Source organism: Mirounga leonina, unplaced genomic scaffold (genome assembly GCF_011800145.1).
Source record: "Mirounga leonina isolate KUSES-001 unplaced genomic scaffold, KU_Mleo_1.0 Mir_129, whole genome shotgun sequence".
Lineage (NCBI taxonomy): Eukaryota > Metazoa > Chordata > Mammalia > Carnivora > Phocidae > Mirounga > Mirounga leonina.
Window position 1 is genome coordinate 41,016,391 of NW_023270323.1, and position 11,999 is coordinate 41,028,389.

The window sequence follows — 11,999 nt, forward strand, 5'->3', positions numbered from 1 at the left end:
CGGAAGCACTGGCGACCTACGGAAGGAAATGACGTCAAGACCTCCCCGCGGAACCCAAAGGCGAGCAGCCTCCGACTGGACGCCGGCGCCTACGTCTGTCTGCCCCGCCCTCCTCTGCTCGTCCCTCCTCCCTTCTCCCCCAGGCCGCGGCGCTCGCGAGCTGCACTGCGGCTGCGCGCGCCACCTCTGCGGGTCCGGACCCCGCCCCACCCCCTCCCTGACCGCCGTAGGAGGCTTCGCTTCAGGTTCTTGTGACGCACGTGTGTGGTCTTCCAGCGACTGGCTGACAGGAAAGTTCGAGAACCCTGTTAAACCTCTTGTTAAGAGTAACCGATTTTCCTTGGATTTCTTTGGTTGGGGCTTTACACGATCTATTTCATTCTTTGAGCCTCTAAGGCTAAGTAATAGAAAGTAATTATTAAGCATGCACACTTGGCTGTGTGTTATGGTGCCTCGAGTCCAGCTGCTGACTAGTTCTAGAACCTCAGGCATCGTACGTTATCGCTCTGAGCCTCAGGTTTTTCTCATTTGAAGAAATGGAAATTACACTTGTCTCATAGGGTTGTTAGGATTAAAGCAACACGCCTGAACAGAGACAGGCACTCAGTGGTTCTCTATTAATGGAAGAGTCTGTTTGAATGTGGGCCTCGTGACTTCTGTTCGTCAGGCATCTGCTGCCACAGCCAGCCACCACTGATTCATTTATTCATTTTACAAGTATTTATTGAGTGCCTACTATGTGCCTACTAACTGACAGTTATTGGTGAGTCAGCAGTGAACAATTAGCCCTACTTGGTTGTTTTTGTTTCATCAACTCCTAAACGCCTCTCTGGTTTCTTACCTCTTTTCTGAGTCCCTCTGCCGCTGGCCTTATTTCACCTTTTTCACTGCCTCTAGAGCTGCCCTATATTTATTCTCCCACAGGCATATTTAAGAGAGACATCCTGCTGTGATCTATCTGAAACACAAATCCAATCCTGTGGTTCCTTCTTTAGAGCCTTTTGATAGCTCCTATCATGCACAGAATATTAAGGCCCTGCGTGGCTCAGCCTCTGTCCTCTTGAGCCTCACTTTCTTGTATTGTAGTGTTCAGTAAGAAACACAGCCTGCAGCCCTTTGCACTCACAGTCCCTGTATGCTCTTCCCCCTAGCTTAACCCTCTTCCCTGCCTGGTTCACTCTGTTGGTATTTCAAAATCCTACTTTTACACTACTTTCTTTGTGAAGCCTTCCTTGAAACACAGCCCAGAGAATTGGTCACTCCTCCCTCTTAGCATCTCTTTTCTTTGTACATACTTCTGTCATTTCAATGTAGTTCTGCATTGTAGTGTGATCTTTTTGCTTAATGTCTGCCTGTTACAGAACTCTTTTAGGACAGAGACCTTGGCTGATAAATATACTCCCCAAATCATCAATAATTAATTTCATTTTGTTTCTGGGACATGCTAAGCTGAGCCTGGACCTTTGCACTTGCTGTTCTCTCTTCTAGAACACTCTTCTTCCAGGTGTTCACATGGCTTCTTGTCTCAGGTTACAGCTGATGTCACCACATCAAAGAGGCCTTCCTTGATCATCCAATTAAAATTACATCCTCAATCACTCTCCACGTTACCATGTTTATTTTCATAGTACTTATGATCTAGAACAATTATTTGGTTTTTTTACTGCTTTTCTGTCTCCACTCACTAAAATAAAAGATCTGTGAGTCTGGCATCAAAATGATTGGCACATAGTATGAAACCAATAAATATTTCTTTTTTTTTTTTAAGATTTTATTTTTATTTATTTTTTGACAGAGAGAGAATGAGAGACAGAGAGCATGAGAGAAAGGAGGGTCAGAGGGAGAAGCAGACTCCTTGCTGAGCAGGGAGCCTGATGTGGGACTCGATCCCGGGACTCCAGGATCATGACCTGAGCCGAAGGCAGTCGCTTAACCGAGCCACCCAGGCGCCCACCAATAAATATTTCTTAAATGAATTCGTTGAGGACATTTTTATAAGAAAAGAACAGATAATTAAAAGACATACTGGGTGGGTTTTATGCTAAAGCAAAATCAAATCTTTACTTTCTAACTAGATTGTAAGATTCCAGAATCCAGTTCTATCATAGTCTTTATATTTACTGAGCCTGGCCTACCACAAGGCATGTGGTATTTTGATAAGTATATTTTCTGTTGCCCATGTATTTCTCAGCAATCCAGTCAGTTAATAAGTTGGATTTTTATTGATGAAAGGGTATAGTGCTCTTTCTGTGGGAACAAATAAGATTCTAAACATTCAAAGTAAACTGTCATTTTCTATGCTAGCATTTAGAGGTTATTCAGTCTATTGGTAACTTGGATGATGCAACAAAGAATTCAAACATAAATTGGGTAAGATCCAAAGTCTTACTAGAAGCTGATTCGCATTTGATAAGGCTACAGGATTTATTAGCAAATTGAGAACTTTGGTGCTTTAATTTTGAACTGTGAGATCACTAGAAATCAATCTGTTCAGATTAAATTAAATCAACTCACTTCAGACTACCTGCACAGAGGTAAGATCTAATGAAATGTCACCTTAAGAAATGACCACTTGTTAGACATAACTTAAAAAAATTAATTATAAAGGAATTATATAGGGTACTCATTAATTCATTAGAATGAAACCCATGCAATAAATTCCTCCTTAATTTCAGTGTCAAGAAAGTTTGTCTTTTCAGATGAAGTCTTGAAATTCTATAATCACAGTTATTCAGCATATTTCCATTTATGCTCTGTCAGGGTAGAGACTGTGTCTTATTTGTTCACCATAGACTTTACAGTGCTCAACACATTTTTTAACTTTTTAAGGATTTTATTTATTAGAGCACACGCGAGCACGAGTGGGGGGGGCAGAGGAAGAGGGAGAGGAAACAAGCAGACTCCCTGCTGAGCAGGGAGCCCAATGTGACATGGGGCTTGATCCCAGGACCCCAAGATCATGACCTGAGCCAAAGTCAGATGCTTAACTGACTGAGTCACCCAGGCACCCCGCTCAACATATTTATTACCCAAAATGTAATGTTATAGAAGCCAAGGGAAGAGAATGTCCCAAAAGGAAGGAATAGTCACTCGTGTCAAATGCTGATAAAGACTGAGAACTATCCATTAAGTGTAGCAACAAGGTTATTTATAACTTTGTGAAAGTAGTTTCATACCTAGATAACAGTGGGTTTAGAAAAGAGTGATTGGGTATAATATAGAAAAAAGTGTGACTGCTCTTTCCCAAAGCTTAGTTGTTCCGTGAAAGGAAGTCATAGAGTGGTAGCTAAAGAGAAAATAAAGAATGGCTGAAGGTTAGTTTGGTTTTTGTTTTTTAATTCCATAGAGACTTGACTATAATTGTTAAAGGGGAAAAACCAGTAAAGAGAAGGGTTGGAAATACAGGAGTGAAAAGAGATAATAGCATAAGGCAGATTTTCCAGCTGTGTTCTGTGAATATGCTATAGGTGTGCCACAAGCTATTGATCCGCTCAGTCTTTGGGATATCTGAGCTGCAAGCAGAGCTGAGCAACCTTCTGTAAGGTCCTCTGAGGGTACCCAGTATGGAATAAAGTCTAATGGCATCCCTGTGTACTCCACAGATGATGAGAATGGTGGGCAACATTCAGCTCTTCATCCTAAATGGTAGAAAATTTAGTCAAAGGGCACATTGCTGCCCACCGGGGGCAAGGAGCTCTTGGGATGCCAGAGATATTTATGTTCTCAATGCCCAGGGAGCATGGCAGGCATCCTGAGGCGCAGCCAGCAGGGTGGAGACCCAAGGAGACAGGACAGGGGCTTCTGGTGTGTGTAGTTTCATGGAATAGCCCCAGAGAGCAGCCTCAAATCTCAGTCTTCAAATTAATTCAACATGTCTGGCCTTTTGTAGTTGATACATGCTTTTTGTGATGTCCAGGTCAGCTGCAGGTGGACTGTTCAAACAATGCAAATTAGAGCTCATTGTTATTTTGGTATATTTAAAATCTAAAAGTTCATTTGGATTCAAAATTCACTTGGATTATCACAGGACATTTCTTTCTTTTTTTTTTTTTTAAAGATTTTATTTATTTATTTGAGAGAGAGAATGAGAGACAGAGAGCATGAGAGGGAAGAGGGTCAGAGGGAGAAGCAGACCCGCCGCCGAGCAGGGAGCCCAATGCGGGACTCGATCCCAGGACTCCAGGATCATGACCTGAGCTGAAGGCAGTTGCTTAACCAACTGAGTCACCCAGGCGCCCCTCATAGGACATTTCTGTGTTACATTTGTTAATGGAAGATAAGAAAACTGTTAAGAGTCTTTAGATAAAATTTAAGTTGTGAACATTGAAAGGTTATTACATTCAAAATTTCTCATCAATGAGAACTGTTAAGAATTCATTACTTAAAAATAAATAAGTAAATAGGGGCACCTGGGTGGCTCAGTCAGCTAAGCATCTGCCTTCGGCTCGGGTCATGATCTCAGAGTCCTGGGATCTAGCCCTGCATTGGGCTCCCTGCTCAGTGGGGAGTCTGCTTCTCTCTCTGCCCCTTCCCCCTGTGCTCATTTGCAGGCGCTGTCTCTCTCTCTCAAGTAAATAAATAAATAATCTTTAAAAAATAAAATAAGTAAATAAATAAACTTAAAGGGGAGGCACTTGTCTGGCTCAGTCGGAAGAGCATGCAACTCTTGATCTCAGGGTCGTGAGTTTGAGTCCCATGGTGGGTGTAGATATTACTTAAAAATGAGTACATAAACTTAAAAGAATTCAAAGAGATAATCATTAAAAAGAAAATTTGTGTGGCCATTTCAAATTTAAATCTATTTAAAAATTACATTTAGAGAAGCAAGTTCAAGTTTAAAAGATATATTTGGAGGTTTTATACAATTCAGTATTTATTCAAATAGAGTCAGTATTTGGTTTTATTCTCCTCCCTTGTATTTTGTATTTTCTTTTTTATCACAATTACACCATAAATAAACATATAAATAGGGGTGTGTGTGTGTATATATATCCTATATATATATATATATATAGAAGCCCAGTATAGATTCCTCAGTCCCCTTCAGTTTATTCTAGTGAATAGCACAAATATTGTCATTTTTCTGTGCTTTCCATGATGTAAAAAAAGTTGGGACATGTATAGAATTTCTGAGAGAGAGGAGAGTGAATAGAGATGGATTAGTATAAATGGGAGAAGGACTGACCCATCCTTTGAAACAGGGAGGAAAAAAGTAATGAAAGGTACAAAATACCAGTTTATATGTTTGTGATGGAAAGACAAGTAAGTTGAGGATATTGGCAAGAGAATATCTGAAATGATGGGCAATGGAATCAAAGTAGGGAGAAAGTGAAGACAGATAGGTATAAAATCAGGATTCTCAAAGACCTGGCAGTCACCATGTTGTCAAAGCACAGTTGTACATAAAATTATCTGTGTGGGAGAGCAAGAAGAATATGATGTTGACCAGATAGTGGAATGTAAATGTTTCATATTTGATGGATTTGCACCAATACCACAAAAGACTTTGTCATCATTAAAATAGAGGTGATGGGAAATGAAAGGAAGGATAACAGTTTGGGGTTGCTGCAGGTTCAGAGCTACAGGCTAGCCATTGGAGTAGGAATCTGAGGGTTTTATAAGGGCAGAAGAAGTGATACTTAAGAGTAAAAGGAGGTTACCAGGTAATTGCTGCTTACATTGTTAGAACCCAGTTTAGTTCACAAGCCTCAGGAGTGAAGTCTAGATTTAATCACATGTAAGGTCGGCTTTAGTTTTCAGATTTTTATCACAGTACAGCACTTGAAGACCCTCTGAAAGGCAGGCTTCCCAGGGGATATGAATTCACTGGCATATTTGGCAGATGATTCCAAATAAGCATAGTTTTAGGCAAATGTTGTAGGCAAAAGTTTCAAGACAATTTACCCCCAGCTCTTCTTTGCAAACACCTTACCATTCCTGACTTTCTTCTACAGAGAAATCTTGTATTTATGACTGTGTGAATTTCTTCTAGAGCTGGTTTGAAGGAAACTCAGGATCCTAGCATGCATCTGAATTTATGCTTAGACATATTTTCCTGGGGTACATTTTATACTTGGTTTCCATTTTACAGCAGAAGAGATGAAGAAAAGCATCAGTAAAATTAGGGGTTTATGTTTCTATATTAATATGAATCTAAGAAAAGTTAGTTAACATCTCTGAGATCCTAAACCACATAAAGTTATAAGAAGCACCTAGCCCTAGGTCCAGCATTTAGTTCACATGCAATTAATGAGGTGTTTTTCCCTTTTCTTGAGGACTTGAGGTACTAGAATTTGAAGAGTAAGCGTACAGGTGATATAGCCTAGACTATGAATTCCTGGTTAACAACCTCAAATACTTTGTCCAGCCTTCTAATTAAAATTTAAAACAAACACTTTATTATTAGGGCAATATTGGGCTTCTAATGATGAAATATTTCAGTTCTAATCAATGTTGTTTGAGGGCTAATAAATCCCAGTTACATTATTTCTTTGTTCTTTTCATTAATCTCAGCTCTATCTCCAGTATCCTGAGTTTCGCATTCAAACATATATTTGTCTACTTTGTTAAAACTATGCAGAGTCAACTCTTTGTCAGAAGTTAAAGAAGAATTTTTTCCACATCTAAGTGACTCTCTTTCGCTGAGAATCTTTTCACTACAATGCATATTTGAAGAGAAAGACTGACTGACTTACATCCCCTGCTTGTCTTGTATGAAAGTTTCATTTGTAGGCAGAAGCAGGAAGAGGGAGGGGGGATCCTCCACAGGAGACGGCCCTTGCTCACGGTGCTCCTCATGCTGTCAATCAATTAGAGTACACTCTGTCCCACTTTAGATTTCAGGAGCCATCTTGCACATCTGCTGTGCCTTTTCGAATGTCACTTACAGAACCCACTAGAAGCTGTTAGATGAATTAGGGGAACCAGAATGCAGCTGCATGTAGCTGATTTTGAATTTCTGCAGCTGGGTCCTACATGGCACTCTCAGTTTTGAAGTTATTTTTTATGAGACTGGAAAAAAAAGAATAATTCATTTTATAATAACTCCTAGGGTCTTAAAATTTTGTTCTCTGAAAATTTAAAATAACATATATATATATTTTAAGATTTATTTATTTGACAGAGAGAGACACAGCGAGAGAGGGAACACAAGCAGGGGGAGTGGGAGAGGGAGAAGCAGCCTTCCCGCTGAGCAGGGAGCCTGACGGGCTCAATCCCAGAACCCTGGGATCATGACCTGGCCTAAGGCAGACACCTAATGACTGAGCCACCCAGATGCCCCTAAAATAACATATATTTTTTAAACTCCCACCAAATGTTTAAAATTTAAACCAACTGTAAATATTTAATTATTCATGAGTTCCTCTTAAGAAAAAGTATACATGGGTGAAAAATGTTTTTAAAACTGATTCAAGAGTTTGCGCTCATGCTCGTGGCAGTAGGAGCGGGGGCACTCTGAACATGCAGAACAACTCTGATGAGTTGGTGGAACTGTATGTGCTGCCGAAATGCTCCCTCAGCAATGGCATCAGCCTCGCCAAGGACCACGTATCCATCCAGATGAACGTGACCAAAGTCAACAAGGTGACATGCAGGTTCAACAGCCAATTTAAAACCTATGCTATCTGTGGGGCCATTCGCAGGATGATGAATCAAATGACTCCATCCTCCTGCTGGCCAAGGCCAACAGCATCATTTCAAAGAACTTCTGACTGGAGAGGATAATAGAGGTGGAATATTTTCATTAAAAAAAAAAAAAAAAGAAAAAACCCAAAAGAAGGAAAGAGAAAGATTGATTCAAGAGCCAAGTACTTTCTGAGATGGAAGCAATTTGGTATCTAGATGTCAGAAGTTTGTAGGCTAGAAATCTAAAGTATTATCAACTTCAGGCCAGTTTCCCTATATCAGCTTCAAATTGACCAAAAGACAAACACAGTATTTACTTATTTGTCTGCAGGAAATGAGAATTGTCACATTCTTACAATGTTATATCATAGAACTTTAAAAGCTTACTGACCCAGAATATTAAACCATAGGAAATTAGCCCTAGCTGCATGCCTATATACTCTTGAAAATTCTATTCAGTGTTTTTCTCAGTATTAGCTCCTGCAGTATTTTCATATGCCTTTTTGATAACACTACATCACAATTAATTCCTCACTTCACCCACAATACTGTTCCTTGCAAGAAAGGGGAACCCCTCCATGTTCAAATCAACAGTGTCATGCATACTAGGCTCTTTTAAGAATGCTTAGTTATGGGTGCCTGGGTGGCTCAGTTGGTTAAGTGACTGCCTTCTGTTCAGGTCATGATCCTGGAGTCTGCTTCTCCCTCTGCTCCTCCCCGCTCTCATGCTCTCTCTCTCTCAAATACATAAAAATCTTTAAAAAAAAAAAAAAAAAAAAAAGGATGCTTAGTTATTTAACTTAAGTGATTTATAGGGGCACTTGTGTGGCTCAGTTGGTTGAGCATCTGCCTTTGGCTCAGGTAGTGATCCTAGGGTCCTGGGATAGAGCCCCGCATTGGACTCCCTGCTCAGTAGGGAAGCGGCTTCTCCCTCTCCCCCCAGCTCGTGCTCTCTCTTGCTATCTGTCTCTCTCTCACAAATAAAATGTTTTTTAAAAAGTGATTTATATATGTAATAGAAAAGTGCTCTGGTATTTCTTGAAAAGGTCTGAATAGATGTAATTAGAAACCACAGGCTCATCACAACATCTGCCTGCTTACCGGCATTTGTGTCCATATATTATGTCTTTTCTCCTATTACTACTAGGATCTTCTGCCTGGGCTCCCATCCAAGACCAGCCCTACACTTGTGAAGTAGATCCTATCCTCTCTTATTTGCTCAAGGATATTTCCTCAGCAGTTCTACCCACTCTTTCCCACATCCTTGGTTTCCCTTCATTGTTGAAAAAATTCCCATCAGTTTACAAATGAGATAAATTCTCATACCTTTAACAACAATAGACCCTATAAAACTTCTCTTGACACCCACATCCCCATTTATTGACTCATTTATGGCAAAACTCCTTGAAAAAACTGTCTATACTTCTGTCTCCAATTCCTGTTCTCCCAGTCTCTCTCAGACCTACTTCAAGCATGCTTTTACCCCTACCTTTCCATGGTAAATGGCCTTGTAAACACCCTATGATCTCCATGTTACTAAACTGATTTTTCATATCTCAATCCTTGTATTAGTTGACCTAAAGCAATTGACACAGTTGATCACTTCTTACTTAAATATTTTCTTCACCTGGTTTCAAAATATCACTTTTACATTTTTTTCTACCTTATATGACTCACTTTCTCAGTCTCTTTTGCTGGTTCCTCCTTATTTCTGTGGCTTCTAAATTTTGGGGTGCCCTTGGATTCAGATCTTGGACATCTCAGTGGTCACTACCTTGGTAATCTCATCCAGTTTCAAGGTTTTAAATACCATCTATACTCAGATAACTTCCAACTTTAGATTTCTAGTACAGACCTCTTCCTCTGGAACTCTAGATTCATATATCTATGTACATATATCTACTTGGCCTCTCAAACTTTATGTCCGCAAACCAAATCCTGATCTCCAACTCAACCGGAAAAAAGAACCTCTTATTTTCAGTCTTCTCCATCTCACTTGAAGGCAATCTCTTCTTCCAGTTTATTAGGCGAAAATCTTTGGAGGCATCCTTGATTCTTTTTTGTTTCACACACTATGTATAATCTCTTGGTAAATCCTATCAGTTCATCACTACCACCCTTGTCCATGTCACCATCATCTCTTGCCTAAATTCTTGCACAAGTCTTCTAACTTTTTTCCCTACATTGCTTCATTTTAATCTCAACTCTGTGGCCATAGTGATCTTGTTAAAGCCCAATTCAGATATTTCCTCCTCAGAACCCTCTAATGCCTTCTCATTGCTCTCCAACAAAGGACAAAGTCCTTACAGTGGCAGACAAGACCCAGAAGTCATATTCTCCTACTCTTTCCCTTACTTATTACACATCAGCAACACTGCCCTTGCATTTTCTCAAACATGCCAAGCAGGAGCCCATCTTAGGGTCTGTGTAATTGTTCCCTCCTCTGAGTGAGCTGAGTGCCCTTTCATACCTGCATAATTCAATCTTTCATCTACTTCAAATCTTTGCTGAAATGTCATCATCTTCATAAGCCTTTCTTGATTATCCTGCTTAAAAATTGCAACCCCTCTCTGCCTTTTCTCTTATCCTCAACCCCTGCCCATCACTAGCATTTCCTATCCCCCCCAACCCCTCCCCATTTTTCCCCCTTCCATATTACTACTGCTTATCCATTGTTTACTTAATGCTTTTTTGTCTCCAGGTAAACATTATGAGAACAGGCTTTTAATTTTTCACTGATGTGTCCCTAGTGCCTAGAAGTGCGTGACAGGTGTCAACTAAAATTTGTTAAAAGACTTAATGAGTAAAAAAATTAAAGTCATCCATGAGTACTATATGCCAGAGACTGGATAGAGTGCAGAGATTAAACAACAAAACAGAAACACAAACACATGCTCCACTGCTAAAAAGCTAAGTTTATCTGCAGAGATAGTAATCCTATCTAATGTTTGTCAAGTACTTGACTTTGTGCCAGGCACCGTTCTAAGAATTTTACATGTCATAGTATTTAATTCTCAAAACAAAATAAGAGGTGAATCCTACTAAAATAATCTTTTCACAAAGAGGAGACCCAAGCATGGAAATTAAGTAGCACACTCAATGTCATGAAGCCAGTAACCACTGATACAAGCATCCAGATCTATACAGTCTGACTCTGGAACCCATATACCTAACTAAGTATGCAATTTATAATGCAAGAAAATCACTACTGTAATTAAGGGAAACCTAGAGCATTACAGGAAAACATAACAAGGCAGGGTTCCTAGAAGAGGTGATTTCACTATTTGGAGATGACATTATACTCTATGTAGAAAACCTGAAAGACTCCACCAAAAAATTGCTAGAATACATGAATTCAGCAAAGTTGCAGGATATAAAATCAATGTACAGAAATCTGTTGCATTTCTATATACCAATAACAAAGCAGCAGAAAAAGAAATCAAGGAATCGATCCTGCTTGCAATTGCACCAAAAACAGTAAGATACTTAGGAATGAGCCTAACCAAAGAGGTAAAAGATCTGTACTCTGAAAATTATAGAATACTTAAGAAAAAAATTGAAGAGGACACAAAGAAATGAAAAAGCATTACATGCTCATGGATTGGAAGAACAAACATTGTTAAAATGTCTATACTACCCAAAGCAATCTACATATTTAATGGAATCCCTATCAAAACACCCAACAGCATTTTTCACAAAGCTAGAACAAACAATCCTAAAATTTGTATGGAACCACAAAAGACCCTGAATAGCCAAAGCAATCCTGAAAAAGAAAAACAAACCTGGAGCCATCATGATTCCAGATTTCAAACTATATTACAAAGCTGTAATCATTAAGACAGTATGGTACTGGCACAAAAACAAATAGATCAATGGAACAGAATAGAAAACCCAGAAATGGACCCACAACCGTATGGTCAACTAATCTTCAACAAAACAGGAAAAAATATCCAATGGATAAAAGACAGTCTCTTCAACAAATGGTGTTGGGAAACTGGACCACTTTCTTACACCATACACAAAAAATACATTCAAAATGGATGAAAGACTTAAATGTGAGACAAGAAACCATTAAAATCCTAGAGGAGAACTTCTTACTAGACACATTGCCAGAGGCAAGGGAAAGAAAAGCAAAAAATGAACAAGGTGAAAAGCTTCTGCACAGTGAAGGAAACAACAAAACCAAAAGGCAGCCTACAGAATGGGAGAAGATAGTTGCAGATGACATATCTGATAAAGGGATAGTATCTAAAATCCATTATAAAGAACTTATTAAACTCAAAACCCCCCAAAACAAATAATCCACTTAAGAAATGGTTAGAAGACATGAATAGACATTTTTCCAAAGAAGATACACAGATGACCAACAGACA

At 39.4% G+C, this 11,999-nt stretch overlaps 1 pseudogene; it reads left to right on the forward strand.

Moving 5' to 3' along the window:
• The first annotated feature begins 7,306 nt into the window (after positions 1-7,306).
• On the forward strand, positions 7,307-8,278 carry LOC118010242 (annotated as a pseudogene).
• Positions 8,279-11,999: the final 3,721 nt, after the last annotated feature.